This window comes from Meles meles, chromosome 1, assembly GCF_922984935.1.
Source record: "Meles meles chromosome 1, mMelMel3.1 paternal haplotype, whole genome shotgun sequence".
In the NCBI taxonomy this organism is placed as follows: domain Eukaryota; kingdom Metazoa; phylum Chordata; class Mammalia; order Carnivora; family Mustelidae; genus Meles; species Meles meles.
The window spans coordinates 171,422,938-171,450,029 of record NC_060066.1 but is presented as its reverse complement, the minus strand read 5'-3'; the positions used below and the strand labels follow the sequence as shown (position 1 = coordinate 171,450,029).

Genomic DNA, 27,092 nt, shown 5'->3' with positions numbered 1-27,092 from the left:
AGACTCACCAAAAATGTAGAAAGAGTTGATAGTTTTCTTCTGAAAGGACAGTTTTTGGTAGTTCAGATGTTGTTGGATCGCCCAAAAGTTTCCCTCTCAGCAGCATTTCCCCTTCCCTCACATAAACAGCTAGAAATCATTTCCTGGTCTACGTCCCATGGAAGCCAAAGAGCACCTGGACAGAGAGAACCAGGTCAGGCTTAAATTGCTTGGTGGGATGCCGCCTTCCTCCACAGGTTGCCCAGTTAAGCAAAGGTTTCGCTTTTTTAAAAAGGGGGTGTGTGTGGGAAAAGTGCTGACAATAAGGGAACGCTGCTGCTGGGGAAGAGTTTAAGGCTTGACTGAGATTCACAAAATACAAACGGCATGTCCAGAGCCACAGTGTAAACTTGTAAAAAGAATGCAGTTGGGCGTCGGCACTGTCACTAGAACGAACAGCTCAGTGCCTCTGAACTCTGCTCTCCTCCGCTCCGCAGTGGAGACTGGAGATGCTAATACAGACTTGTAGGACAGTGAAGGGGATTACAGATCGAACTCATACAGAGGGCAAGTGCTTAAGAAACGGCTCTGTGATTGCTTCCAAAACACTGTCTTGATGTCCACAACAACCCCGTAAGGGAAGGATTACTGACCCTGCTGTTTTAGATGAGGAAATCCAAATTCAGAAAAATGAAACATGCTCAAGATACCACAGCCCTGGCTTGCACTGAGAGGATCTGCGAGCAGATTTATTTGGCTGCAAAGTCTGTTTTCCTTCCAATAGACGCGCGCGCGCGCACACACACCCGCTGCCACGTCGGTTCCTGCAGATGCAGAGCAGGGAAGGAGATTTTCAGCGTGCTTTGTCTCCATCTGAGTTGCTTCCTCTCCTCGGGCTCATTTGTTCCATCTCTGTAGCCCAGGCTGGGGCCTCTACTATGCTGGCAGCCTCCCCGTACCCCACGACTGCCGCCAACTGAGGCTCCCACACAGCCAAAAAGGCATTTGAGAAACCGCATCCCCTCCACTCCCCACCATGTGCCTTTGAAGTGAGCCTGTCAGCTGACCAGACCTACTCAGGCTACAAATCCCAGACTCCTTTCCTACCTGGAGCCCCGAGCTCCCCCCGTGGTCTAGTGCAGACACTAGATAGTCGGCCTGATTTTTCACAGAGCTTCATTTCAATCCAGCCCGAATTTATTAAGCACCTACTCTGTGCCAGATACTAGGCTTGGCTCCAGAAAGAGACAAATGAGTAAAACACAGGCTTTGCCTTCAAAGAACCCATGTAATAGGACAAAATTCAATTTGGTTCAGGTTAATAAATAATCTCTGGGCACCTATCTTACACAGACCTGTACTGGGCACCAGAGACTACGGAGAGAAATCACGCGTCAGCCGGCCCTGGAAGAGCTTCCGGTCAATGGGGCAGTATCCTACTTACCTCGCTAACACCCGCCAGACGCCCATCGCCTGCTGCAGCTCCCACATTGTGCTTCATACACATTCTCTCCAGTCCTTGATAGAAAATAACTTTCTGAGATAAATGTTTGAAAGAGCAAATAAGTTTTTCTGTCCAAAACCAATCATGGTGATGAGGATTCTAGAATTCAGGTCTGCTTTTTGTCTCAAAAGCTGCTAGTTTCTTGGCAGGGTGGTGGCTGATCTGTTGTTCCTACTATTACCTCACATTTGAATGGCGTAGATGGATTTTCCAAAGCATAGTCCCTCCATTATCTCATCTGAGCATCAACATCTCTGTCCTGAGTAGAACAGGGCTTTTGGGGGGAATGCCCAGAGATCGTCACAAGTCAAAGGAAAAAGGGCCGACCAGCACCAAGCCCTGTAATGTCACCTGAGTCTTCACAAAACTTGGAAAAGGGCTAATCTATTTCCCTCTCCACTGACATCTGAGGAAACCGAGGCTTAGAGAGTCATTCTCAAGTACACAGAACTCATCAAGATAAATCCTAGGTTTGAGCACAGGTCTCACAGCAGCCAGTACCTCCAACAGCCAGGTCTGTCCTCAAAACCAACCAGTGTTCTTGTCACAGAGCTGGGAGAGCCTGGCCTGTCTTGTTGAGGGACAGAAATGGCTTTGTGGGAGCTCAGCACAAGCTTGTTCCCTTGGCCATATGACTTTGGGAGACTCTCAGACTTGTCTGGGCCTCAGTTTCTCATTTGTGGAGATACAAGCTAATCTCTGTGTCTAGACCAAAGGGCTCTGTCAGGTCTGGGGAGATGTGAAATAGACAGGAAGGTATTGGAGAAGTCACATGCATGCAGGGCTGCCCTCCTTCTACTGACATGTGACTATGGAATCAGAAGCCTGGGAGACAAAAAGCAGACAGACCATACTCCCAACCCCTCCAACCCAGGAGTTCTGCTCTGGATCCAGGACCTGGACCTCCAAGGGGCCCAAGTGAGGTCCATTGGCCACAGAGCCAGACCCCTGCCCTGCTGCCGAGTCTGCATTTGCCTCCTTGGCCCAGCTCAACTTGCAGACTTGGGGGGAGGGGCCAACACAGAAACAGACGGTCTGGTCACAGGGTAATGGCATCCATGCCAAGAGCCCACTTTGTTTTAATGAATGACACCAAACATTTAGGCCATAAACTCTTCAGATTGCTGAGTCTGGCAGTAATTACATGCCTACCATTAATAAATCCTACTTCTGAATGGTTTACTGCACCCCTTTCTTCAAACACTGCAGTTTTAGTTTTAGTGACAGGCTGAAACCTGTCAGATGAGGCCAAAGGCCTTATGAGGAGAAGGCAAATAAGATAGGGCAGCTTTCTGGGCAAGAAAAGTGACAGCCAGCGGCAGGGAGAGAGGCACAGGCTGGCCTCTGCATCTGGTTCTGGGTTGGAGGAAAGCTTCTAATCCCCACCCCCATATGCAATCAGCGGCTGACTCCATATTTAACCCCCAAATTTATCTTGAACCATCTTCACTACCTTGATTTGGGATTCACTAGTCTCACCAGGAACATGTTGATGGTCTGCCATCTCGTCCCTATCTAGTTCAACTGTCACATTACTGCCAAGGCAGTCTTCCCAGCCTAAAGGTCAGACCATATCCCTCTCTGTGATCAAAACCCCACAGCGGTCCACAACACTCCAGGATAACCTCCAAACTCTTCCCCAGTCAAGATCCCTTGGGAGTGAATCCTGCTACCTGCCCAAGCTCATTTCGCAGAAATTGCTCTTCCCACTGTACTCACCCCAGCAGTACTCAGCGTGTGGTCCTGGGCTCAGCAGCATCAGCGTCACCCAGGAGTTCTTGGCATATGCAAGAGCTCAGGCCCCACCAGAGCTATGAATTCAGAAACCCCGAGGGAAGGCCCCTCCAGATAATCTTGATTACGTAATTTTTTTTTTTTTTTAGATTTTATTTATTTATTTGACAGAGAGAGATCACAAGTAGGCAGAGAGGCAGGCAGAGAGAGTGAGAGGGAAGCAGGCTCCCTTCCGAGCAGAGAGCCCGATGCGGGACTCGATCCCAGGACCCTGAGACCATGACCTGAGCCAAAGGCAGCGGCCTAAACCACTGAGCCACCCAGGCGCCCCCATAATTTTTCAATATTTCTATTTTGAAGTAATCTCTACACCCAACAAGGGCCTCGAATTCACATCCCTGAGATTAAGAGTCACAATCTTTACCTGCCAACTGAGCTAGCCAAGCACCCCTGATTGCATAATTTTGGCGATGACTTTGAAAAATACCACTTTACCTACTTTCTCTTAAGCTTTAATGTGAGCAGGAAACCACCTGCAGATTCTGATTTAGCTGGTCTGGGGTAGAGCTCAAAGTTCTGCTGTTCCAGCAAGTCCCTCATGCAATGCTAATGCTGCTGGTCCACACACCAAACTGAGCAGCAAAGCTCCAACCTCAGGAAACTCTGTAATTTCCCAAGCATGCCTTCTGCTCCTTGCCCTCTGCCTTGTGAGTCCTGTTCCTGTGCCTACCGTACCTTTTGCTTCTGCCCTTTCTCACCTCCCAATCCATGAACATCTCTACTCACCTACCAAAAGTTCACGTATAGAGCCCCTGCACTCAGAAGACTTCCTTAACCCCTCCAAGTGGACGAAAGCCCTCGTTTTCCCTCTGCTCCCACATGACTCTGCACACGCCCCTCCCATCAGAGCACTGGTCACACCTAAACTGTCTGTCTGTGCTTCCCTATCCATGAGGAAAACGTTAGCAACAGGACCTCTCGCCTCTCTGTGACCGCAGTACCAACACACTGCCTGCCACACAGCCAGAGACCAGTGGATCATGAGTGAATGAATGACCTACTGACTGAATCCCTAATGACCGGTCCTGCTGGTGGGTAGAAGAGGAAAGTATCTGGGAGGGGTGGCTGTTTATCTGGGAGGTGGTGTCCCATCCACCATGGGACCTTATAAATGGCCAGGTTCCTTTTAAAGCAGGCAGTAGCAAACTGCTTTCTAGATCGACTCAATGGCCTAATCTGAGAAGATGAAAAACAGAGAGATAGACCCTCTGAACCAGGCACCCCAGAGAAAATTTATAAGAGAAAATATCCAGACGAGAGATATGTACACAGGTGCTCCTCAGAGAAGAAAACTCTACACACTGAAATTTCACAAAGGAAGTTCCTTTATGAATGTACGCCTTCCCCAAATAAACATTTATTGAACTCCTACTGTGTGATAAGCCTTGTTAAGAAGTGGGGATATAAGATGAACCAAATCTCCTCCCTGCTCCCAAGGTTTCCGTGTAGTGGGAGAAATAGACAGAAGGGGTCAGGACCACGCAAAGGGACAAAGACTATGATTCGGGTGCACATAGACCACGAGGCAGGTGCTTTCCATTTTGCCAGGAGGGATGAGGACAAGCATCGGATATTGGAGCAGAGTCTTGAAGGCTGAGTTAATGTTTCAGGATGCCAACAGGAAAAGAAGGATATTGCAGGCCGAAGGCACAGTGTAGGCAAGGAGTGGAGAGTAGGAAAAACACTGCCCATTAGGGGAACTGCCCGTGCTCTGACCCAGAGGGGTAAGTGGTTTGGGGTGGAGGCTGATGTCAGAAGTTGAGCAGAACCAGGTCAGTCATTTAGCAAACATTTATCGAGCCCTGGCTTGGCGTGGAGGCAGGCCCTGGAGAGGCAGGCAACCATAAATAACATGGTTTCTGCTCTCCTGGAGTTTATAGTTTACAGTTTGGTAGGAGCGGTAGGAAAAAACACAAAGAAACAAATGAATAAAATCTTTGCACAATGCAGTGTGCAATTAGCTGAGCCAGAACAAGAGCGAGCGCTTTAACTGCAGATAAAATGGTCAAGGAAGGGTAGGCTCTCCGAGGAGGTGAACTGAATCACTGGAGGACGAAAGGAATTAGAGAGAGAAGAGAACCCCAGGTAGAGAGAAAAGATTAGACAAGATCCTGAGGCCAGAAGGAACACAGCAGATTAAAAAATCCAGAGCGGACGGAATTAGTGATGAAATAATAGTGACCGATTTGACAAGAAGGGACAGGAAAGGCCACTGTGGGTCTTGCAGGCCATAAGTGGGCACCTGTGTGGATTCTAAGCGCATGGAGGCTAGGGGAGGATTTGTGAGTGGAAGGACGGTACGAGCTAGTTTGTTTGGAGTTTCCTGTTTACCCTTTAATTTTAATTCTCTCTCTCATTTTTTTTTTTTTTCCAAAAAGATAACTCTAGTTTCTTAGCAGAAAATGGACAGGAAGGGGACTGATGAAGACAGATCCTCTCTAGAAGCTATGCAATTGTCCTGTTGAGGAAAAAAACAAAACAAAACAAAACAAAAAAACCAGGCCCAGAAGTAACATGATGGCCAAAAGGATGGAGAACAGCATCAAGAGAAGGTCTCCCTTAGGAAAATTCTACACCAGAAGCTCCAAACAGCAACTTCCTGTACTTAAAGCAAATACACAGCAAGTTCTCTTTCAGGAGGTACCCAGTGGAAAGAGCACCTCCCCTTTCTGTAACATGCCTTCCATCTGCCTGTGTTCTGGGTGGGGAATGGGCCATCTGACTCAAGGCATACGGAAGCTCTATAGCAACCATATTCCTGGCTGACGTACGTATGGATGCTGGCAGACACTGAAAAAGGCGGATAACTCACAATTTTTCTACCTTGCCATGGGTTGCCCTAAGGCAAGGTACCCAGCCAAGTCTCCCATCGGGCTGCACTCCCGAGAATCTGGGATCCACAGAACAGTGAGAAAGGAGGTGTCTCCACAAAGGAAATGGCAGTTTGTACTTTGCAGGCACGCATCTCTTTCCCTTTCTTAGGCCCTCTATGAGGCCTGCCCTATGAAACACACATCACAGCATTTAGCAGTATTTTGGGAAGGAGAGTTTTTACTGGGGCTTTTCAGATCTTTCAACAAATCCTAGTGTTAGATCTAAATGATCTCCAGGGATAGTTTAATCCAAACCCCCTTCTGACAGATGGGGAAACGAAGATCCTGAGAAGAGTGATTTTTCTGAAATCACGTAGCTTTTTGAAAAGCTGTAGCTGCAATGCTGGTCCTGATTCTCAGTTCTGTGCCCTTTCTCTATGACTTTATTCACATACTACACACGGGGCTCTAATTCTAGATCTCATTACAGAAATAATTTTTCAAGCATTAAAACATGAAGACGTACAATATTATGAAATGGAATGTATGGCTTATTCACATCTCTACTGCAGTCAGTAGATATTCTGGGATATTCTGAACTCCTGAGAGCAAGGGAACTGAGCCTTATTTGCCTTTATGTATCTAGTCAAGGAACTGGGCAGACAGCACTGTTAATCAAAGAATGGGGGAAAGCATCCTGGTTGTTTAAGGTTCACCACTATAAAATGAGGCCAAGTGACGTCTGGTACAGACAGTTCCAAGCAGCCCCTGCTTTCCCAGTGTTTCTCTGGATGGAGATACTGCAGGGAGTGGGTGTGTGGCAATGATTTTTTTTCCCTTGCTGGTCAATTGCCTTTTCAGGTGGTCTTTATTAAGTCATCAATCTTTCAACCCTGACAGTCACTGTGACCCACTGCAGCTCAGGAAAGGAATCTTTCTTAATTACCAGACCTTTCTTGCTCCCTTGAGATCCCTGAGTACTACACCAGGTGGAGCTGATGGATGTGTCATCTGGTTCTACCAACAAATGAAGTGTCTTATTTTCTCAAACCTGAGGGCCCAGCTCGCGATTCCAGCACAGTCAGAGGCCCTGACAAGCCATCCATATTTTACATCTCCAAGAAGAGACCTCTTTGCTCCAGAATTAGGAGTACTGCTAAGGGGTTAATAACACAGTCTTCAGATTCAGACCCAACCTTGGATTCCCATTTCGGCCACTCATTAGGAAGCAGATTGCTTGAGTCCCCAAGCTTTGATTTCCTCATCTGAGGTGGGTTTCCCTCCCCTGTGCCACTTTGAAAGGCTGGCAGGTTCAGTCCTCAGTTCTCTTTACTGTCTGTACTCATTTCCTTCACAACCTTACCTTCATGATCTTTCCTACCTTTAAATACTACGTATAGGCCAAAGACTCTCAAATGTTTGTCTAGCCCAGACCTCTCATCAAAACCATCGACTCAATGTTTAACTGTACAAACGTCTCAACTGGACCACATAATGTACATCTCAAGGTCAGTATGGCCCAGACCAACCTCTTGATTCCTACTCTGACTTGTCTTCCCCTATCTTGGTAATAACAACTCCACTCTACTGGTCATTTAGGTACAAGACTTCCAAGTGATATACTTTCACCTTCCACGTCCATCCATCAGCAAAGCCTGCCTGCTGTGCCTTCTACAAGCCTACATCTTCATGACACCCATCCCATCACCACTGACAGCCAAGGCCCTGGTAATGCCTTGCTTGGAGTATAGCAATGATTCTCTTACTGGTTTCCCAGCTTCTGGCCTTGCCCACAGGGCATAGAGCCTGATACTTCATAATCTTAGATCGCGGGTCACTTCTCCACTCAGTCACTTCAGTGATTTCCTATTGCACTCCATAGAAGCGAAAGTACTTACAGTGCCCCAGAGGGCTCTACGAAATACTTCCTCCTTTCTCACAGCCAAAAGTTCTTCTCTCCCCTCTTCTCCCACCACGCTCCCTCTCCTTCAGGCCATCACAACCCATCCCACACTACTCTCCACTGTGCCTCCAACCTCTAGGAGGCACAAATCCACCTCAGAGTCCTGGCAGGTGCTCTTCTCTCTGCCTGGATCATGCTTCCCCTGGTTATGCGTGGGGCGCACTCTCTCACTTTCTCCGTGCCTCCGCTCCATTGTCACACTATCAGCAAGGCCTCCCCTTATCCTGCACCAGAGCAACCTCCTCGTTACTGCACCACTATGCTCCGGTCCTGCTTTAATCCACCCAAAGCACTCATTCAGGTGTGGGTGTCTGTCTCCTAAGCTTACATGTAAGTTCTATAAAAGCGGAAATTTTGTTCTGCCCATCACTGTGTCCCCAGCCTCTAGAATAGTCCTTGGCAGAGAGGAGGGGCTTTAGAATGAATAAATGAAGACATTTTTAAAATGGTCGGTAACGGTTTCCCTACTAGGATGGTGGAGCCATTGAATGGGATGGAGAATAGGGTCTGCAGATTATCCTTCTAGTGAAGCTTCCAGTGTGACTGCGGGTCCTGGGAAGTGATAGGGTGAAAACATCATAAATTGGGCCCATGGGACTCTAATACTTTTTATAGAAGAAATGAGGTCAGTTCAACATAGCCCTTTTCCACACTTATTTAGAGAAAATCTACTGGAGTTGAACCAAAGTGGACATGTGCATGAGCACACACCTAAGACATCCCATGTTTCGATTCTGGATCTTGCTAAGCTGTCCTCCATCAGTTGAAAGAACATGGCAGCAAACAGAATCGGGTTTTAGAAAAAAATAACTTCAGCCAACTGTGTCACTTGGTTTAGACCCACAGGTGTGAGATTCCTCTAGGACCTTGACACACGACCCCACCTCTCAGGCCTCTAAGCTGCTCTGAAAAAGAAAGTGACAACACCTGCAAAGTCACAGGCATTGATATGATGAGAGAGACTGAAAGAGGAAGGGAAGGTAGGAAGAGCCTGAAGCATGGTGTTGGGAGAAAAAGAGCTCAAAATAGATACTATTATATAGAGATATGTGAGTGTGTGAGTGTGTGAGTGTGTGAGTGTGTCAATCCTGTCATATAATGTTTTGTGTATAAAGAGAGTCCATAAGCATATATAATGGAATGCTAAAGGACTTATCTCTGAACAGTGGGAACATGGATGATTTTTAGCTTATTTTTGTTTTCCTGTAATGAACATATTTGTATAGTAAGAAGGAAAAAGAAGATACTACCGGAAGTCAGCAAGCCTCACCCTTTCCCAGATGGCAGTGACACTTGGTCCAAGCTTTCCCCTGTTACCCCTTTCCTCCTCCCATTGTGTACTTCGGTCATCCTAACATGCAAATTTCTGCTTGGAAAAAATGGCCTTCACCAAAAAATAATAATCACTGAAGAGAAACAGCAAGTATCAATCCTTGTGAGGTAAAATGATGCACCCCAATGATAAGCAAAGCGATACAATGTGAACTTATAGGGATTGAACCATATTTCTCCTAATAACAGAAAACAACAACCACAACAGCAGTAATAATACCATAATAATACCCAATTTGGCAAAGGTACAGTGAAATGCATAGCTTCCTGCATTGTTGAAGACGTTGTAAGTTCAACTCTAGGAGGAAAGCAAGCCTGGAAATATGAATTAACATCCATGAAACATCTCCAAAGCCAAGAGAAACAAAAACAAAAATGAACTATTGGGACCGCATCAAGATAAAAAGCTTTTGTGCCACCAAGGAAACAGTCAGCAAAACTAAAAGGCAACCTACAGAATGGGAGGAGATATTTGCAAATGTCATATCAGATAAAGGGCTAGTAGCCATAATCTATAAAGAACTTATCAAACTCAACACCCAAAGAACAAAAAATCCCATCAAGAGATGGGCAGAAGACATGAACAGACACTTCACCAAAGAAGACATACAAATGGGCACCAGACACATGAAAAAAATGACATCAGAGAAATGGAAACCAAAACCAGAATGAGGTACCACCTCACACTGGTCAGAATGGCTAAAATTTACAAGTCAGGAAACAACAGATGTTGGTGAGAATGCAGAGAAAAGGAACCTTCTTACACTGTTCGTGGTAATGCAAGCTGGCACAGGCACTCTGGAAAACAGTATGGAGGTTCCTCAAAAAGTTAGAAATACAGCTATCCTATGACCCAGCAACTACACTACTAGGTAGTTATCCAAAGCATATGAACATAGTGATTCGAAGAAGCACATGCACCCCAATGTTCATAGCAGCAATGTGCACAATAGCCAAACTGTAGAAAGAGCCCACATGTCCATCGACAGATGAATGAATAAAGAAAATGTGGTCTATGTACACAATGGAATACTACTCAGCCGTCAAAAAGAATTAAATCTTACTATTTGCCAACAACGTGGATGGAACTAGAGGGTATTATGCTAAGTGAAATAAGTCAGGCAGAAAAAGACAAATATCCTATGATTTATTTCACTGATATATGTAATTTAAGAAACAAAACAGATAAACATAGAAGGGAAGGAAAATTAAAACATGAGGAAGGGCGCCTGGGTGGCTCAGTGGGTTAAGCCGCTGCCTTCGGCTCAGGTCATGATCTCAGGGTCCTGGGATCGAGTCCCGCATCGGGCTCTCTGCTCAGCAGCGAGCCTGCTTCCCTCTCTCTCTCTCTCTGCCTGCCTCTCTGTCTACTTGTGATCTCTCTCTGTCAAATAAATAAATAAAATCTTTAAAAAAAAATAAAAAAAAAATAAAACATGAGGAAAACAGAGAGGGAGGCAAAGAATAAGAGACACTGAACTCTAGGGCACAAACTGAGGGTTGCTAGAGGGGAGGTGGGTGGGGGAAGGGATAAACGGTTGATGGGCATTAAGGAGGGCAGTTGATATAACAAGCACTGGGTGTTACATGCAATTGATGAATAACTAAATTCTACCTCTGAAACTAATTTAAAAAAAACATGAAATTGGTCACTGTATTTTATTCAATAATTCAACAACAGGAATTGTATCTTTAAAAAATAATAAAAGGGGCTGTCAAAGATTTATGTTCCAAGATGTCCATATTAACAGAAGAAAATAGCTCTGGTCTATCTATGCAATAAAATGTTAAACCGCTATTGAAAACTATCGTCATGAAGACAAGGGTCAATCTGCTCATGATATTTACAAATGATCACCATTATTACAATTACATGTAAGTCATGGATAAAAGAGTCTAAAACATTCTAAATGGAAATATTTCGACCTACCCACATTGGATATGAAAGAGAGATAGAAAATGAGTGTTTTTATTGAATTTTCTGGAGTGTGGGTATGCTTCCTTAAGGACTTTCTAAAATCCATTCTAAATTAAGTTGGGGTAGAAAAATGCCTTCTTTGCACCTCAGCTTCTCCATACCTCAGTTTCCTTTCCTCCAAACGGTGCTCACCATAGGTGTGTTGTGGGTGTGTGACAAGTTAATACTTGCGATCCTTTAAATGAGCAGTCTCTGATGTGCTCAGACAACACCAGGTACACAGCAAATACTCAGTAAATATTAGCCTTCCCCATTCCCCTTCCACTACATTATTCTAGGGAATATCTCTTCCTACTTAGGTCTTTTATGCACCCCTTACCTGACCTGCCTTCAGACTTCAGATTTGTTACTTATCCTGAGTACAACTTTCTAAAAGCAAACACAAAGACTATCTGTTCATATCACTTCTCACAAATCTCTAACTTCTTCCAGCTTCCAGATGCTATCTAAACACTTCGGTCTATCATTTTATGCTTCACGATCAGCCTTAAGATTCCTTTTAGACTTGCATCATCAAACACAAAACAACCCTTTCTGCTGTGGAAAGGCAAATGCGAATTTATCCTGCACGCCAAAAATAAACTGGGACGGGCCACGTGCTGTTGATACACATCCTAGGGCACCGTGCCCTTCATGCTCACAAGCATCTTGCAGCAGTGAGGACTGGAGAGAACAAGCCAAGATAAGTGACTTGCCCAAAGGCACGCAACTAGCAAATTACAGAGTGCAGATTTGAACTCCACATTCTCCCACCCCCAACACCAGCCCCAGGGCCTGTGTCCTTCTGCCTGCCTCCCTGCGTGCCTGCCTCATGAGTATACCTTCCAGTTCAGGTCTCCTGCATCACCGTTCTGCAAACATGCCACGTTTCATCCGGGACCCCTTAGGTTATGGCCTCTGGAATGGTCCATGGATACACACACGCTTCTGCACCCACGTGAGTGTGCACGTGTGGGTACCACACACATGTACCCCTTCCTAATCCTTTCTCTTCTGAACACCATTCTTCCCTCTAAAACCACTTAAATCCTTCCTCTTACTTAGTCTTCTCTTACCCGACCTTACTCACCGCAGTCCATCTATGTTGAGAGGTGGTGCACCTGCAGTAAAAGGAGTACTGAGATTTGGGCTTAAAGGCCAGCTGAGAGGTGGTGGGCATGGTGCGACCAGCAGAGCGCTGAGAGTCTAGCAGTGCCGACCCCAAAGAGGGCCAGACTCCTAGGAGACATGCGGAAGGGCTGGCTAAAGAGGCAGGCAGGGGGCCAGAGCTGCTTGGCACGAGGGGGCATTTCATGTCAGTGAGGATGGAGCCAAACCCTGACTGAGCCTGTCATCCTAGACACGTTACTTCTCTCTGGGCACAGTCTCTTTCGATGTAAAAATGATATTAATGAGCCGGCTGTCCTCTGAGCACCCCCATCCTCACCCCAAATGCAGCACAGTGTCTGGAGCATAGCAAGTACTCCGTACATGAACTCTGACTTTCTAAGATGGAGGGGAAAGGAAGGGACTCTCTTCTCTTCTCAAGTTGTAGGCTCTCAAGAAATGATTCCTGCCCCAGGGTGATGGACCACCCTTCTCCCCTTTCTCTCAAGGTCCAGGCCAGGTTTTCTCAGAGACCACGACCATTCTTAGGCTGGGAGTGTTTAATTATTTCTCTGTGAGCCTGTACCCCAGCTGGACAGAGTTAATAAACCAGCCAGGTCTTTATCTTAACAAGGAGTCTGAGGATCAAATTCTCCCCTCATTAAAGGCCCAGAAATCTCCCTGACAGCGAGCACTGGGAGTTCTGCAGTCAGCCTGAACTCGAAATTTGGTTTCTTGGTGAATTCCTCCATGGGCTTGAGGCTTTAGAGGTTGGGACAGTTAGGGAGGGAGAGAGGGGGGAGGGTCACAGAGAGGGGGAAGGAGGGAAGACAAGCCTCTGCTAGAACCCAGCACATGGACATGAGGCAAGAAGGAGCTTCCCGAGACCTCTGGTGTAGAGCTAGGGATGCTGTGGGCCAAAGTGGGGTCCTCACACATGTCCCCTCCCTGGACCTTCTAAGCACCCTGAGCACACAGAGACTTCTCTGGTGCAAGAGGACTGAGCTCCCAGATAGTAAATTTTGAAGCCCATCCTCCTTACTCTGGACCCCAAGCTCTTTCCAATCATTGCACAGGTTTCCCCCAATACATCTACAGACTGGGGTGGGGGTGGGGGGTCACCAGGGGCAACTTCGCATTCCCATTTCTGTCTCCCAACAACCATCCAGGACAGGTTCAGAGCCAAACACTTCTTTTCTACTGTGGATAATGTCACCTATGGTCATATATTTATGAAGGAGGGTTGATACATAGGGACAGGTTGAAATGTGCGCACAAACATACACCTGTCTCATTTTTGGCAGTTTTTCAGTATGTACCAGCATGCGTGTGCCTGTAGCGTCCGACATGGAACCATGAGACCTGAGTTCAAATCCCGCCTGTGGCACATACTACCCGTGTGAATCGAGCAAATCTCTTCACGCCCTTGGGGTCTGATTCCCATGAGGCGTATCTCCCAAGGGGGCTGTGAGGGCTAAAGAGGAGAACACACGTGCCAGTCAAAAAGAAAATTACTGTGTTTGTGCTTACATGAGGGAGCCTGAGTAGTCAAATTTGTAGAAACCAAAAGTAGAAGGGAAGTTGCCCGGGGCTGGGAGGAGAGGGAAACTGGGGGTTGTTAATGGGTGTAAAGAGTTTCAGTCTTGCAAGGTGAAAAAGTTCTGGAGATGGGGTGCACAACAAAGAGAATATGCTCAACGCCATGGAAATGTGCTCATGGAAATGGTTCGACTGGTAAATCTATGTTTTGTGGCTTTTTTTTAAATCCCTTTTAGAACTAAATGCAAATAAAAGAATACACGTGAAAGGGCCCTGCATAGCGTGGCACACATATTGTACTGGGTTTTGTCACACACATACACACACACGAGCCATGGGCACACGCACCCACACTACCTTCTGTGTTCTTCTGTAGTCGCGCTCACAAGCAATACACGGGAACCCTACTTTAGGAAGCTGTTCACAAATAAATGAACAGTCCCATTATTGGCTGTCTTGCTTGATAAGCACAAGTTACGTGCTGGTAGACAGGGAGGAGGGAGAAGAAGGCAGAGGAAAAATAAACAGGAGAAGCATTAGGTAATATCTCAAGACTCGAGGCTAATGCTTTATCTTTTTCTTTGCAAAATATACCAGTGTGTCTGTTGGTATGCCTGTGTTTGCACGTAGCTATCATTCATTTGGCATCTCCTAAACACCAAGTATTTTAAATACCTTGTCCCACTGAATGTTTCAGGTCACTCACCACCATGGATGAGACAGTAATTATCTCTGGTGCACAGATGAGACAACTGAGGCTCAAAGAGTCAGGTTACTTACTCAAGGTCACAAGGCTATTTGATGCAGTTCTATTTTGAACTCGAGTTCTGGAACTCCAAAATCCATTTCTTCTCTGCTTTGACAAGCCTGTCCCCTTTTCTTAGAATCCTAACCGAGCACAGTGCTGGGCACCTTGTAAGTGCTGAGAGCGGATGTTGAGTGTGGATATCAGGTGAGCACATTCCCTCCGAACTAGAGGAATATACCACACCCTGGAGTAGGAATTGAATGAGTCATGGGGCAGACTGTGTGCCAGTTAGGTAATTCTGCATGTTAGTTCTAGCTTGTGGGGTCCCTAAGGGCCCAGTGGGACTGCCCACTGGGGGAGAAAGCTAAGGTGGATGGGTCCCAGGCACAAGTTAGACCACTAGCATCAGGGTAGAGAGGGAGACCCACAGTGGCAAAACAAGTAAAGCTGACTTTCAGGGTCAAAAGACAAGGCAAGGCTAGAAATGAAGACCAAAGCAATGGACTTGAAAGCAGTGTGAACCAAAAGTCCTATGGAGAGGAGCCCACAGCACATATGGCCATCCACAAAAGGGAAGCCAGCTGTGGTTTCCCCTTCCAGCAAGACTTGGAATATGACTGACCTTAGAGAGACCACAGGGGAGACACTTAGCATTTTTCTGAAATGTGCCTGTCATTATTTAATGAGTTATGTGCACTAGCCTAGGATCCAGAGCTCAAACATGATAGTCTGACCCTAAGCTCTGGGGATAAGGACAAAGCAAAGCAGTGGCATTTTCCATCTTAGGTGATTGGGTCCCTAGCCAGCCTTACAAAGGAAGCAAGGGTTAGGTCTTCCCCTGCACCATCCATGGACCAATTGGAAAGGAACCTTATGGGTTTTGGAAAAATTAGAGCTAAGAGAGAATTGCATTAGTCAGAGGACACGCTCTGGCAGGGAATGCTGAAGACTTGGAGACTACTCCTCTAAACCAGTGTGGGGAGTGTGACACTGGGACAAGGGTCTCACTGTGGGCTGAGTGCCCCTTCCCCCTTCCAGCTCTTCCAGCTAAGACAGAAGTGCTGTAGATGACACTCACCTGAGCAGGGCTGAAAATAAGTCTTCCCATGGCCCTCAGAAGAAGGATGGTTAGCTCTGGGATTCTGGTGCTCTTGTCTCAGGGAAATGGGGCTGTGTGGTTGAAGGAGGCCTGGAAGGCTCTGGAGGAAGGTAGCATCAGAGCTGGGACCTGCCTGAGGGGAAGGTGCTGAACGGATGGGGAAGCACATTCCAGAATGAGGGAGCAGTGAGTGTGAAGGCCTGGAGGCAGGGATGATTTGGGAGCGTTGGAGGACCAGAAAGAAGGTCCCTGTTGGGGGAAGCTAGCCTGTGCATACCAAGTGAGTCAGAGAGAGGTACCTAGTGACTCCCAAGGGCAGGCAGGGCAGACACTGCAGGACACTGTTTTTTCTCATTTCTAAGTGCAGATAACTCCCCTCCCACTAAGATACCAACAGGTGAAAGAAGTCTGCAAACTGAGACACGCTATTCCACATCCAGGTCATATTCTCCTGGCAGTATTTCTGCCACGGTCTGGGGAATACTCAGATAGAAGGCAAGCCGTGGGATGCATTCTTTCCCTGATTTTCCTATCACCTGATAGGCAAGTGAGCAAATAGCAAGACCAAAAGCATGTGATTTGGCAAGAACGCCCTTCTTGACCATCTTATAACTAGCATGATGGACTGAGTGAGGAACACACACAGGAATGAATATGGAGGGAACTTCCTAAATTACTTGTCACAAAAATTTGAGAAGAGCTCATCTATGATGACCACTAACACTGGGTGCTACTTTGAAAGATGGGTGAAGGTGCTTCCTGCTTCTGAACGGATTGGGGATAGTAAGTTCCCTGGGTGTTCCTGCCCAGCACTGGAGGTCACTCATGGAGAGGCAACAAGCTTGGGAGAGGCTTAGGAGGGTATCTGTGAAGAATTTTCTGGCTAAACATGCCAGAACCCTTTGTCTAAGACAAGAACTTGGTGTTGAGTTGGGTGGGAGGACTTTAAGGCTGTTCCCTGAAGAACATGTTATTAACATTCTGATGGCACTGGGGGTGGTGACCCAGAATTCCCTTCCACATACCCAGCCAGGGTGGAGAGCAAGGGAAGGGACTCTCCTCATCTGAGTATTTATCCTACATGCTTGCACTCAGACATAAAACACCCATGCTCAGTGGTGAAATCCTATCTCCTGCCCACCCACCCACCCCCCACCCCACCAAGGCTGTCCATGCCATGCCTTTTACATGTGTGCCAGGGAAGGAGGGCTCATCACCTCCCTGGGAAGAGCCAACAGCTGAGACAGATAAGCACCAGATAGAGAGAAGACATGGGTTTGGATTCTAACTCCACCCCTTCTACTGGGAGTGAATTCAGGCAACCCATGGGATCCTGCTGCACTTTAGCTTCCTCACCTGTAAAACAGGGACCTGACTCCAGCCTTCACCTACAGGTCTGGATTGCTCAAGGAACACTACCCAAATATGGATTTCAACAAAGGCTTCCCTTTAATACAGAAGAAACTGCGGCAAAGAGGTGCTAAAGCTACATGCGAATTGTCTCTTTCCTCCAAGAGCTCCAGGTGAGAGAGTAGCACCATATTATAAGAATCAGCGCAACAACTTTACAGAAAGACTCCCCTTGGGATATCTGCTCTTATAAATTTTCCTTGAGGCTTTGAGAATGATTTGATTTGCATATATTTCGCTGGCAGACAAATATTCAGGAGCCTACCCATCCCATATGCATAAAGTGAGTCTGCCTTCATTGTTACAAGTTCAGTCTTACTTGTTCTTTGATTTGACAGACGGGCTTCTTCCTCCCCTACCCCCTGACTCTCAGTCTCCTGGGAGCTTCATTTGTTAGAGAGTCTGATCTTCTAACCAGTAACTACCACTTACCAACTTTCTGCAAATCTCTGGGCACAGTATTAGCAGTTTTCCCTCATTTTTCTTGCAACAACCCAAGGAGATGGCTGCTATGTGTACCCCATTTCACACACAAGGACGCTGAGGTTCCAAGAGGTTGAGTGACTTGCCCAGGGTCACATGGTGCTCAAGTGAGGAGGCAGGTTATTTTGGCTCCTAAGCCCTCATTCCATCCACTGCATGGAAGAGACAGCAGAGCTCCTGGCCTGTGCATCTTCTATTTGTTCTACCACAGATGCACACCCCAGCTCCTCCTTGCCAGCGGCTCCAGACCCACACAGCCATCCACGCCAGCCAGCTCTGACGTCCCCTGCAGTTAGCCATCTGAGGGCCGCTCACTCATAGCAGATCAGCAGGACTTTCCACTGCACGGATGACTCCAGACTTGCCAAGTTCTGCACCAGCCAGGCTCCTGGAAGTGGGCCTCGTGTGTTCCCATTGCATAAGTGTTATTCTAGCCAGTTCCTGGAATCGGAAATACGGCAAACCATTCACCTAGTGGGGAGCCCTTGCCCAGGAGGGATAGTTGTTTGGTTAGCTGTGCCTTGAGGGCCTTTCCGGGAGACCAGTTTGTGAAAAGGCTTGTCTAGCAAGGCTCCTTTCGTAAGTCAAATTTGCTTTATTTTTCCTATTCTCCAGTCACCCAACACATCCTTTTGCACCCACTGATCTCTGAAATCCACCTCAGCTGCCTCTGGCCAGGTTCAGCCACTGTCATCTCTAGCTGAAATCACACTGTGGCCTCCCTGCTGGTCTCCCGGGCTTCCTGCCTCCAACCAGCTACCAGCTGCGGGCCAGCCTCCTTACGGCAACCAGCAGGATCTTTCCAAATGCCAACCTCCTCCATTAGGCCCCAGCATAAAATCCTTCAGTGGCTCTCCAGCATCTAAAAAATACTCTCTGTTTGAATTATTTTTAATGGGAATGTATTATTGTTATAAATTTGAAAGAAAATGTTTTAAAATGACTATCTAAATATGCAAGAGGGGCACCTGTTGGCTCAGTCAGGAGAGCCTGCAACTCTTGATTTCAGGATTGTGAGTTCAAGCTCCACGGTGGGTAAAGAGATCACTTTAAAAAAAAAAAAAAAAGTTTCACAGATACGCTTCACTCCCTAGAATGCAATTTTCTTGAGGAAGTTAAAAAAAAAATCTTTTCTGTTTCTATATCTTTAGAACACAGTTCAGTACCCTACACATAGCAGGCACATACTCTAGATGTGTTTATTGAAGTTCAATGAACTGATACTTACCCAGTTAATAGGAACTTATGAAGAGGATAAGGTACCCATTGTACCTAGACTGAATCAATAAATTCCAGCCAAAACAGTTTAATCAGTGTGTGTAACATTATCTAAAATAAAGACCTAACTTCCATGATAACTTTTGCTACTGAGAATGGTTCCCAGACCCCCTGTGTTAATTAATCTTAGACTAGAATTTCAGATTCGGATCCATTTGTTTGCCCAGATCTCTTGTATATCAATGAAGGTATTCAAAGAGCCAAGGGATCCTCCTTTTGATGAGCTCCCGAGAGAGAACCAGAGTAATGTGGAAATTTACCAGGAGAGCAATTTTAGCCCCATCCCCTATGTTCCCATCTATTTAGAACGCGCCAGTGATAGCCTTTCCCACAGCTTATGTCTTGGGGGTCAAAGCGGCATTCGGTCACATACCAGCTCTGTAACCACTTCACTTCTTGAGACTCTGTTTGCATCTGTTCATGGGTTGCTTGTGAAAAACAAATGAAACCTCATGAAATTAGGTTTTGCATATGGCTGATGAATTCAGGGAGAACAGCACACCACTGAAATGATTAAAGTTACCTAGGCACAAACCTGTCTCTCCTGCAAGATTAGGTACTTGAATCAGAGAGACCAAGTCTCACTAATCCTGCCTCTCAGTGCTCCTAGGATGTCCTCTTGAACTGATCGAGTGATCAGCCAATGATCTGGGCAGAAACGGATATAAGGCCTGGGTGTGTTAGCACCTCTGGCCTCTAGTAAAAACAAGGTCAAGGCTATGGGAACCGCTGTGGGCCCTAACACCAGCTTGTGCCTGGGAAGCAACTAAGACACAACACTGGGGGAAGGCCGTAGATGGTTCAGTCTTCTAAGAAGTCTTTCAGGGGAGTGTTTTATTCATATCCTCCCTGAATATGCCCAAGTTTTGGATTTATCCTGTAATTCCAAAGGCTAAGACGTCTGCATTGGTCAGCCCCCACTTCTCTCCTGCATACCAAGAGCTAATCTGGAAACTGGACTGCTCGTATGTTATTGGACAGGGAAAGCAAGATGATACCATAGGACAGAAGTAGACTCCATACATGGGCACAACTAGCACATTCTCTCTCTCTCTCTCTCTACACATGCTGAAAACTGCAGGGTGACCTACATATCAGCACTAGAAGAATTACATGAATACATGAATAAACTATCTAATAGCACCTAATTAAGATAGTCTTATGTGATTCCTAGCACACAGCATGGACCAAGTGCCAAAATTTCCCTCTGTGACTCTGCTTTCCTCCCTTCAGATATATTTAAGATCTATGGCTGGATTAAGATCAATTGACTCTCAAAGTCTTTGGAGCCACCCTGTCTCCTCACTAATCCTCTTGTGCCTGTCTAAAACTTTAACTCTCAAAGCATAATCTTGTTTCCATATTTCTGAGGTCCACCAGGAAGTTCCTTGTAATCCTATGTACTGGCAACAATGGCGTTCCTTGAGAACAGCCTGGTGCAGGAGAATGAGCATAAAATCTATAGTCAAGAAACTAGGATGAAGAACAGTCTCAGACACTTGCATGAAATGAACCTCATCTCATCATCTGTTAAGTGGGAATAAAATGCAAGTATCTCCTTCTTTAGGGTAATAGTGAGGGTCAGATTAGATCAAGGATGTTATCAACCCCACTGGATAGGCTTGTCATTATTTCTCTTCTTTTCTATAAAATTTGGGAATAAGCAAGATAGAGTTTTACTTTCATTAGGCTGTTCTTTAGTTGACACAGACAGAAAAACCACCTGTCACATAGGAAGCAGGTTTTAACACTCAACCACTCAGTAGCCATCTTCTCTTCCAGACCAGCCACATCTCTTTTGCATCTGAACTCCTGGTTCCAGATTTCCCTAAAAGACATGTCTGAGGGAGCATCCAATTGGATGTATTTCCAAAAGAGCCATCTGGGGAGAAGTTTGACATTTCTGCCCCATTTTGCATACAACTGGAGGTTCCAGTGATATGAAAGCCAAGAACTGGGTGGAGATTCATCTAGAAAATAGCCAGACTTTCTGGATACCAGAAGGAGTTCACTTGGGGTTGGACTGATTCTGCTCTCAAGCAGTAGCAGACACAAAGATTCCTTTTTAATGAGCACTAATCAGTCCACCCCTTGTAGAGTATGAACAGCATGAGCAGTGTTTGGCAGAGGAATCTACCTACGGTAGGGTCATCCACCCGGGATCGTCTCAAATGCAGCCCAGAGAACTGGGAGGTCCTTGCAAAACATCCAATGCTGTTAATTACAGGACAGTGTGCTGTGGAAATCAAAGCAGATGTTGACTCCCATTCTATTACTGGCATTGATACGCATGCAATACTTCCTAACACCCACCCTTCCTTTCAGCAAGACATATCGCCTGACTGTGATCTCCTCATGCCATGACCATTTCCTGCCTCCAAGTCTTTGCTCATACTGTAACCTGTCAACCACTAGTGTGGGGGCGGGGGGGGGGGGGGGGGCATAAAGGCCTTATCTGTCAGTCTCTAGTATCTACCATGATATCTAGACAGAGAAGCTGCTCAGTGAGTGTCAGGTGGATGCATATGAATAAGTGAGTCAGTGAGTGAATAAGTGAATGAGTAAGTGGATGAATAAATGAAGGGATAAATTAATGAATGGAGGCCATTGCCTTCTTTCCTGCTTCAAATATAAACCAGTACATTTCTCTGTTTCATCCTAGGACTGTCCAGACTGCATGGTTTTCATAACAGCAGAAAAACGGGTCAGCGAAACCTGGAGAATCAAAATGAGTTTGGGATTAATTTTAATTCCCAAGCATCTAGTGACAACCTATGGGAGTCTAGCACCAGTGCTAAGACCTAGGTGCACTCATTTGGTATAAACTCTGAACAGTAACTTACTCTGTTAGACGATTTTTTAAATCTCAGGCTGTGTGTCTCCATGGTGCATGACATGGGTCATTGTCACTTGTCTTCTCATGTCAGAACAGGGTCCACAGAGACAAGACTGAAAACAATGCTTTCCAAGTATCCAGAAGAGTATGCTTCTCTTACAGCTGCAATATAATATAAACACCATTATCCTCCATTTTACTGCTGAGAAAGTGGGATCTCCAAGAGACAAGATGACCTTCCCAGAATCATATCACTCGCTCACGGATCCAGCATGCAAATCCGAGTCAGTCTGCCTCTAAGACCATGCTCTTCCATCCACTGCTAGAGATGGCTAGGTGGGTGGTTCTCAGTCTTAAGAGACCTGCAGGGCTTGTTAGAACCCAGATTGCTGGGGCTCCCCTCCAGATTTTCTTATTCACTAGGTCCAGGATGTGCTCTTTTAACATAATCTCCAGTGAAGATTCTGATGTTGGTCCAAGGATGACACTCTGAGAAACATTTGGCTATAATATCAGAAAAGACTCTTAATTGTAATTTACAGAAGCCAAATGAGGACAATTTGAGCAAAAAAAAAAAAAGGGCATGTACCGACACCCAAAGGAAGGAACAGGACTGGGGCTCAGATGGGTCTGGAGCTTCTGCATCCAGGTTTTATCCTCACTTTCTCTTTGAAATGTGCTTTATTCTATTCCCTCTTTACTCCAGCTTCTGAATCTGCACCCCCCCCCCCATCTAGTGATAGACTACATGGCTGGCAGCTCTTCCAAGTTATGCCATGCAGAGCAAGCAACCCGGAGAAAGACTGAATCCTCCTCACTACGCCAGTCCCAAAGCTCCCAAGACTCACTTGAATGGGGTGCCCGTTCCTGGGCTCATCATCTGTGAGCAGGACCATCATGTGAATGGCATTGTACAAGTGGCTATGAGGCCCAGCGGCCCATCATTGGAACCACGCAGAGTGACAAAGAAGGCTAGTTTGCAGAGAAAGGAATTGGGTCGTAAACTCAAGAGCTGACCACTGTGGCTAGAGTGTGATAAGTGTGCATACAGACAGGTCAGAGGCGAGAAAGCTGTATGAAGCCCGAGGAGTGACCAGAATATGGACAATGGTTGGGAAACTTTTAGAACAGGCTGCTGAGGTCCTTCCGAAATAATGTTTTCCCCAGGGACTAGAAGAGACAGTAAACAGTCCGGGGACTAGAAGAGACAGTAAACAGTAAATCCATCTGGTTTGCAAATTCTCCTAAACCGGTCTACATGGACAAGTCCTAGGGCTGAATAGAGACGGTTCTGTTTTCTTAGAAGGAGAACAATGGAATGTGGAATTTCAGACCAGTGCAGCTGGCCAAGCTGGGTCAGGGAAAAGGCACAGATTACATTCATTAATGTTTTGCAAACCCACCCAGTCCCTGCCCCCCACTACCCCCGTGGCCTCTCTCTACCCCACCCTGCAAGGGAAGAGCCTAAAGTTGCTAAAAAGGGTTGAGACAGAATTTGAGGCCAACCACGTCAGACGTTCAGGGAGGACTTCCCATTCAGGCACCCACACCAGCCTGGTGCTGTGCTTCTGGGAAGGGCACATTGCCACCAGGCCACATGCTGCAGAGCGAGGATCCCTGTCCTGGCTGCCCCTTGGAGTCACAGGCTCCGTCGCTGGCAATTCCCATGACTGGAGTATGGTGAGAGAGAGGTGCCAGTGGCAGGCACTGGGGGTTGCGGGGGTGGGGAAGAACACTGGCTTTATGATCCTCAGTGGGTTCAACCTCTGACTCTGGCAAACCGAGAGACTAGCCCAAGTCAGTCAGTTCAACTCCCTGCCCTCCCATCTCATCAACTGAAAGAGGGCCAAATAATCATCCATGTCCCTCTGATTCACTATGCTGCTATGAATAGCAAATGTGACTGGCTGAAAAGATCACATATGAGATCAGGGCAAGGCCACCCTGGAATGTATGATGTTTTTATGTAAATTAGAAAAAGGCACCACTTCCCCTATGCCAGCGCACATGGGTTAGCAAGCTGAGCATGGCTGCATTTCTTCCCCTCAGCTAGGCACCCTGGCATGGGAATACCTCTACCACCTTCAAAGTTGGCCCTTGGGTCACAGGGGCCCCCTTTCAGAGAGCCGCAGAGTGATCTCAATCAACGTGGGTGACAACAAGAGCAAGGAGAGCATTCAAGGCAGCTGTAACCATTATCTTCCCAAACCAAGTTAAAAACAGCCACAGTAAGCAACCCCCATCTAGAAACCATCCTCGTACCCATGGAGAAAGGCAGAGGAGAGAGTCATAAATATGCTTTCACTGACATACTCAAGTGGAAATGTCTGCACCATCAAGAAAAACCAAAGTTTTTTATCGAATCTTCAAACGGGCTGGTGTGAATTTACATATTTTCACAAAACTCCCTCCAGCATCCTCTTTCCTAGGCCACACTACATTAGGCCTGGACTTACAGGTCCTTCCATTACATGTGTATATAATATGAATAGAGGTAGGTGTTTAAAAATCATATACGAGCCACATATTCTCAGCCACTAGGATTCATAAACACAAATGGGTGTTAAACCTACTTGTCCCTTTCTTTCTGCTTTTTACTAGAATCTGTTTTTCTTTTATTAAACTTTTCTTTTGCTTCTGTCCTTGTCTAAGACACTATCAGACCTACATTCCTCTTTGTTTACATGCGTGCTTCTGCTGAGCCACAGCGCCTGAACCCCTATCTAGTACATGGAACCACAAAAAGGGGGGCATGCAAAGCACAATCTTGGCTTTGGAATACCTAGTCCTGAAATACGGGTCCCTGTCTCTTCCTCCAACCTCACTCCACCCTGCTCTTGAAGCTCCTAGATTCTGACTTCATTGCCCACTTTCCATGGACATCTTCACGTGCCTAATAAACTTGACCCTCCACCTGCTCCCTCCAGCTCTGAGATCACCTCCCAGCTAACAACATTGTGGTTCCCTCCTCCCAGCCTAAACTGTTGGGGTAAATACTTCTACTGGTTCCACTGTGCCCTGGGGCCTCACACATGCATCAACCCCGCCCCTCATGAGTTATATACCCAAAAGGCCACCCAACCTCAGGAACCAGAAAAGAATAAGGGGAACTAAGGGGAAACTCAGTGAAATCTGGAAGGAACAGAAAGGTGTCCTTTCTTCACGAGGGGAAAACCCAACCCACCCCACTTGTGAAGAAAGGCACTGTGAACTGCTTGGGAATAGAGTATGAACCCCATACCAGTAGACTACTGGGAAAACCTCAGTGATGCCCAAGGGAAGCTTTAGGAGGCTCAAAAGAGCTGTAAATACATTTCATAAAATATCAAGTGGAAAATCACTATAGGTTCTTAAAGTTGATGATCCGTTAATACTTCCGGGATTAGGTTGCCTGTATCTGGATACCTTTCTTAAATTCCTGAATGTTTCTGAAGTCTGGGAATCTACAGGCTTCTAGGCTTGTTTCACTCAAATCCACCCTTCAGTAGCCAGAAATCTTGCCACTTGTCAGCTTAGCACCCACGGGGGGTTCCACCACTACTGAAGGTCCAAGCATCCTTGGTCTGGACACGGACCCTGCAGGACCAGGGCCGGCCCACTCACCTGTCTAGATACCTGTCCCCATCATGAGACTCTTTTTAAAGCAGGGCCCATATCTTCTACATTTTTGTGTCCCTATCACCCATTCATACAGGCACGTAATGAACTCCATAAACAGTGACTATATCAATTAACGAATTCATGTCACAGGTCAAGTGCTCTTGATAGGAACCTAATCCTATTTCATTTTTCATCTTTCTATAAAGGAAAAAAACTAAGTGACATCACTGTGTTTTCAGCCACCGAACTGCAGTGGCCCTGGACCACACGAAAGTAGTCCATGCATCTGCAGGATTATGTGGCTGCACTGGGACTCCCTCCACAGTCAGGGTCTGCAAGGCTGAGTCCTGGAGCACTTAAAGCCAGCCCTGGTTGGAGAAGTGGAAAATAGCTGGTCGCCACCAGGAGCTTGCAGCCAAGGATATGTTTTTCTAGTCTGAACCCACACACCCAGACAGTCCCAAGAGATCCTGAGGGCAACTGAACGTCCGCTTACACAGGAACTCGACTCCCCACGGAGACCGCCCCAACACCAAGCCCACCCCCGTCTTACTCCCCAGCACCCGGCGGTCTGACGCCCACTTCCTCCACCACGTTCCACAACAATGAGGTCTCCTGGCGCCTGGTCTAGCTTCTGTTCCCCCTTGCCTTCGTTCCAGAATGCCTCATGGAAAGGTTCTACGTCTAAGTTTTCTCCCAAGAATGAGGGATCCTTTTGCTGTTCCGCAAAGCTGTCATACTTAAGGCCCTCAGAAGGCTCCAATTCAAGGGTTCTCTCCACGACTCTTGGCAGCATGAAGCAGCTGTACTAGCCATCTTCCCACAGACCCTCTATACACGGCCAAGGCCCCAAATCGCCCAGAATAGAGACATGAAGCAAAGGTCAGAAGCACCCCAAGGACAAACGGGCACTTGTCTTGTGGACTCGATGACATTTCTGCTAACTTGGGACCCTATGTGAAAGGAAACTTCTCTAGCAGGCAGCTGAAATGAGGGCATTGGGGAGAGGCAGTATGGATAGTAGAAAAAGCAAGGGCTATGAACCCAGCGTCCTCTCACCCAGCTAAGGGATCTCTGACAAGCCACTGAAGTTTTTGGAGCCCCCTTTCCCAAGCAAGGGTCTGAGGTGAGATAAAATAGCTTCTCAGCCTTTTGGCTAAGATCAAGTGTGATATCTGTTCTTATCAGTTTACTATGATGTCAGATAGATACGAAATGCTCCATACATAGCCAAGGAGAGAACCAGAGAAGTTGTGCCTTCACTGAGTGCCAGATTCTTCATCTATTAAAATCAGACCCCTTAAATCCTCTCAGCAACTTCCTGAAGCTCGGGGAAGTTAAAGAGCTTTCCACGGTCACACAGCCAATTTTCCAGAACCTGGATGGAGCTCAGTTCTAATTCCCAAATCATATTTCCCAAGGCTAATCCTTCCCAAGCAAACGTTGTCTCTGCTTTGAACAAACTCAAGTCTTTGAGAGATTTATGTTTACATCTAAAAATATGTGTCTTGTGCCCATATTCATTCAGAGACTTCGGGTGAAACACATGGGCTGGGCTTTGAAGAATGCTTTGATATATGCCCCTTTTTCCCTTGAGAGCCAGCGAACCTGACCCATGTTAGTGGCCCCCCAGCTGCAAGCAGAAAGGAC

At 46.5% G+C, this 27,092-nt stretch overlaps 1 long non-coding RNA gene and 1 pseudogene across 1 annotated transcript in view; one reads left to right on the top strand and one right to left on the bottom strand.

Annotated features, from left to right (window-relative positions):
• Positions 1–27,092, bottom strand: part of LOC123956006 — a 225,969-nt gene that overhangs the window by 134,005 nt on the left and 64,872 nt on the right. The gene's annotated exons all lie outside the window — the stretch shown is intronic.
• On the top strand, positions 26,579–26,752 carry LOC123927674 (annotated as a pseudogene).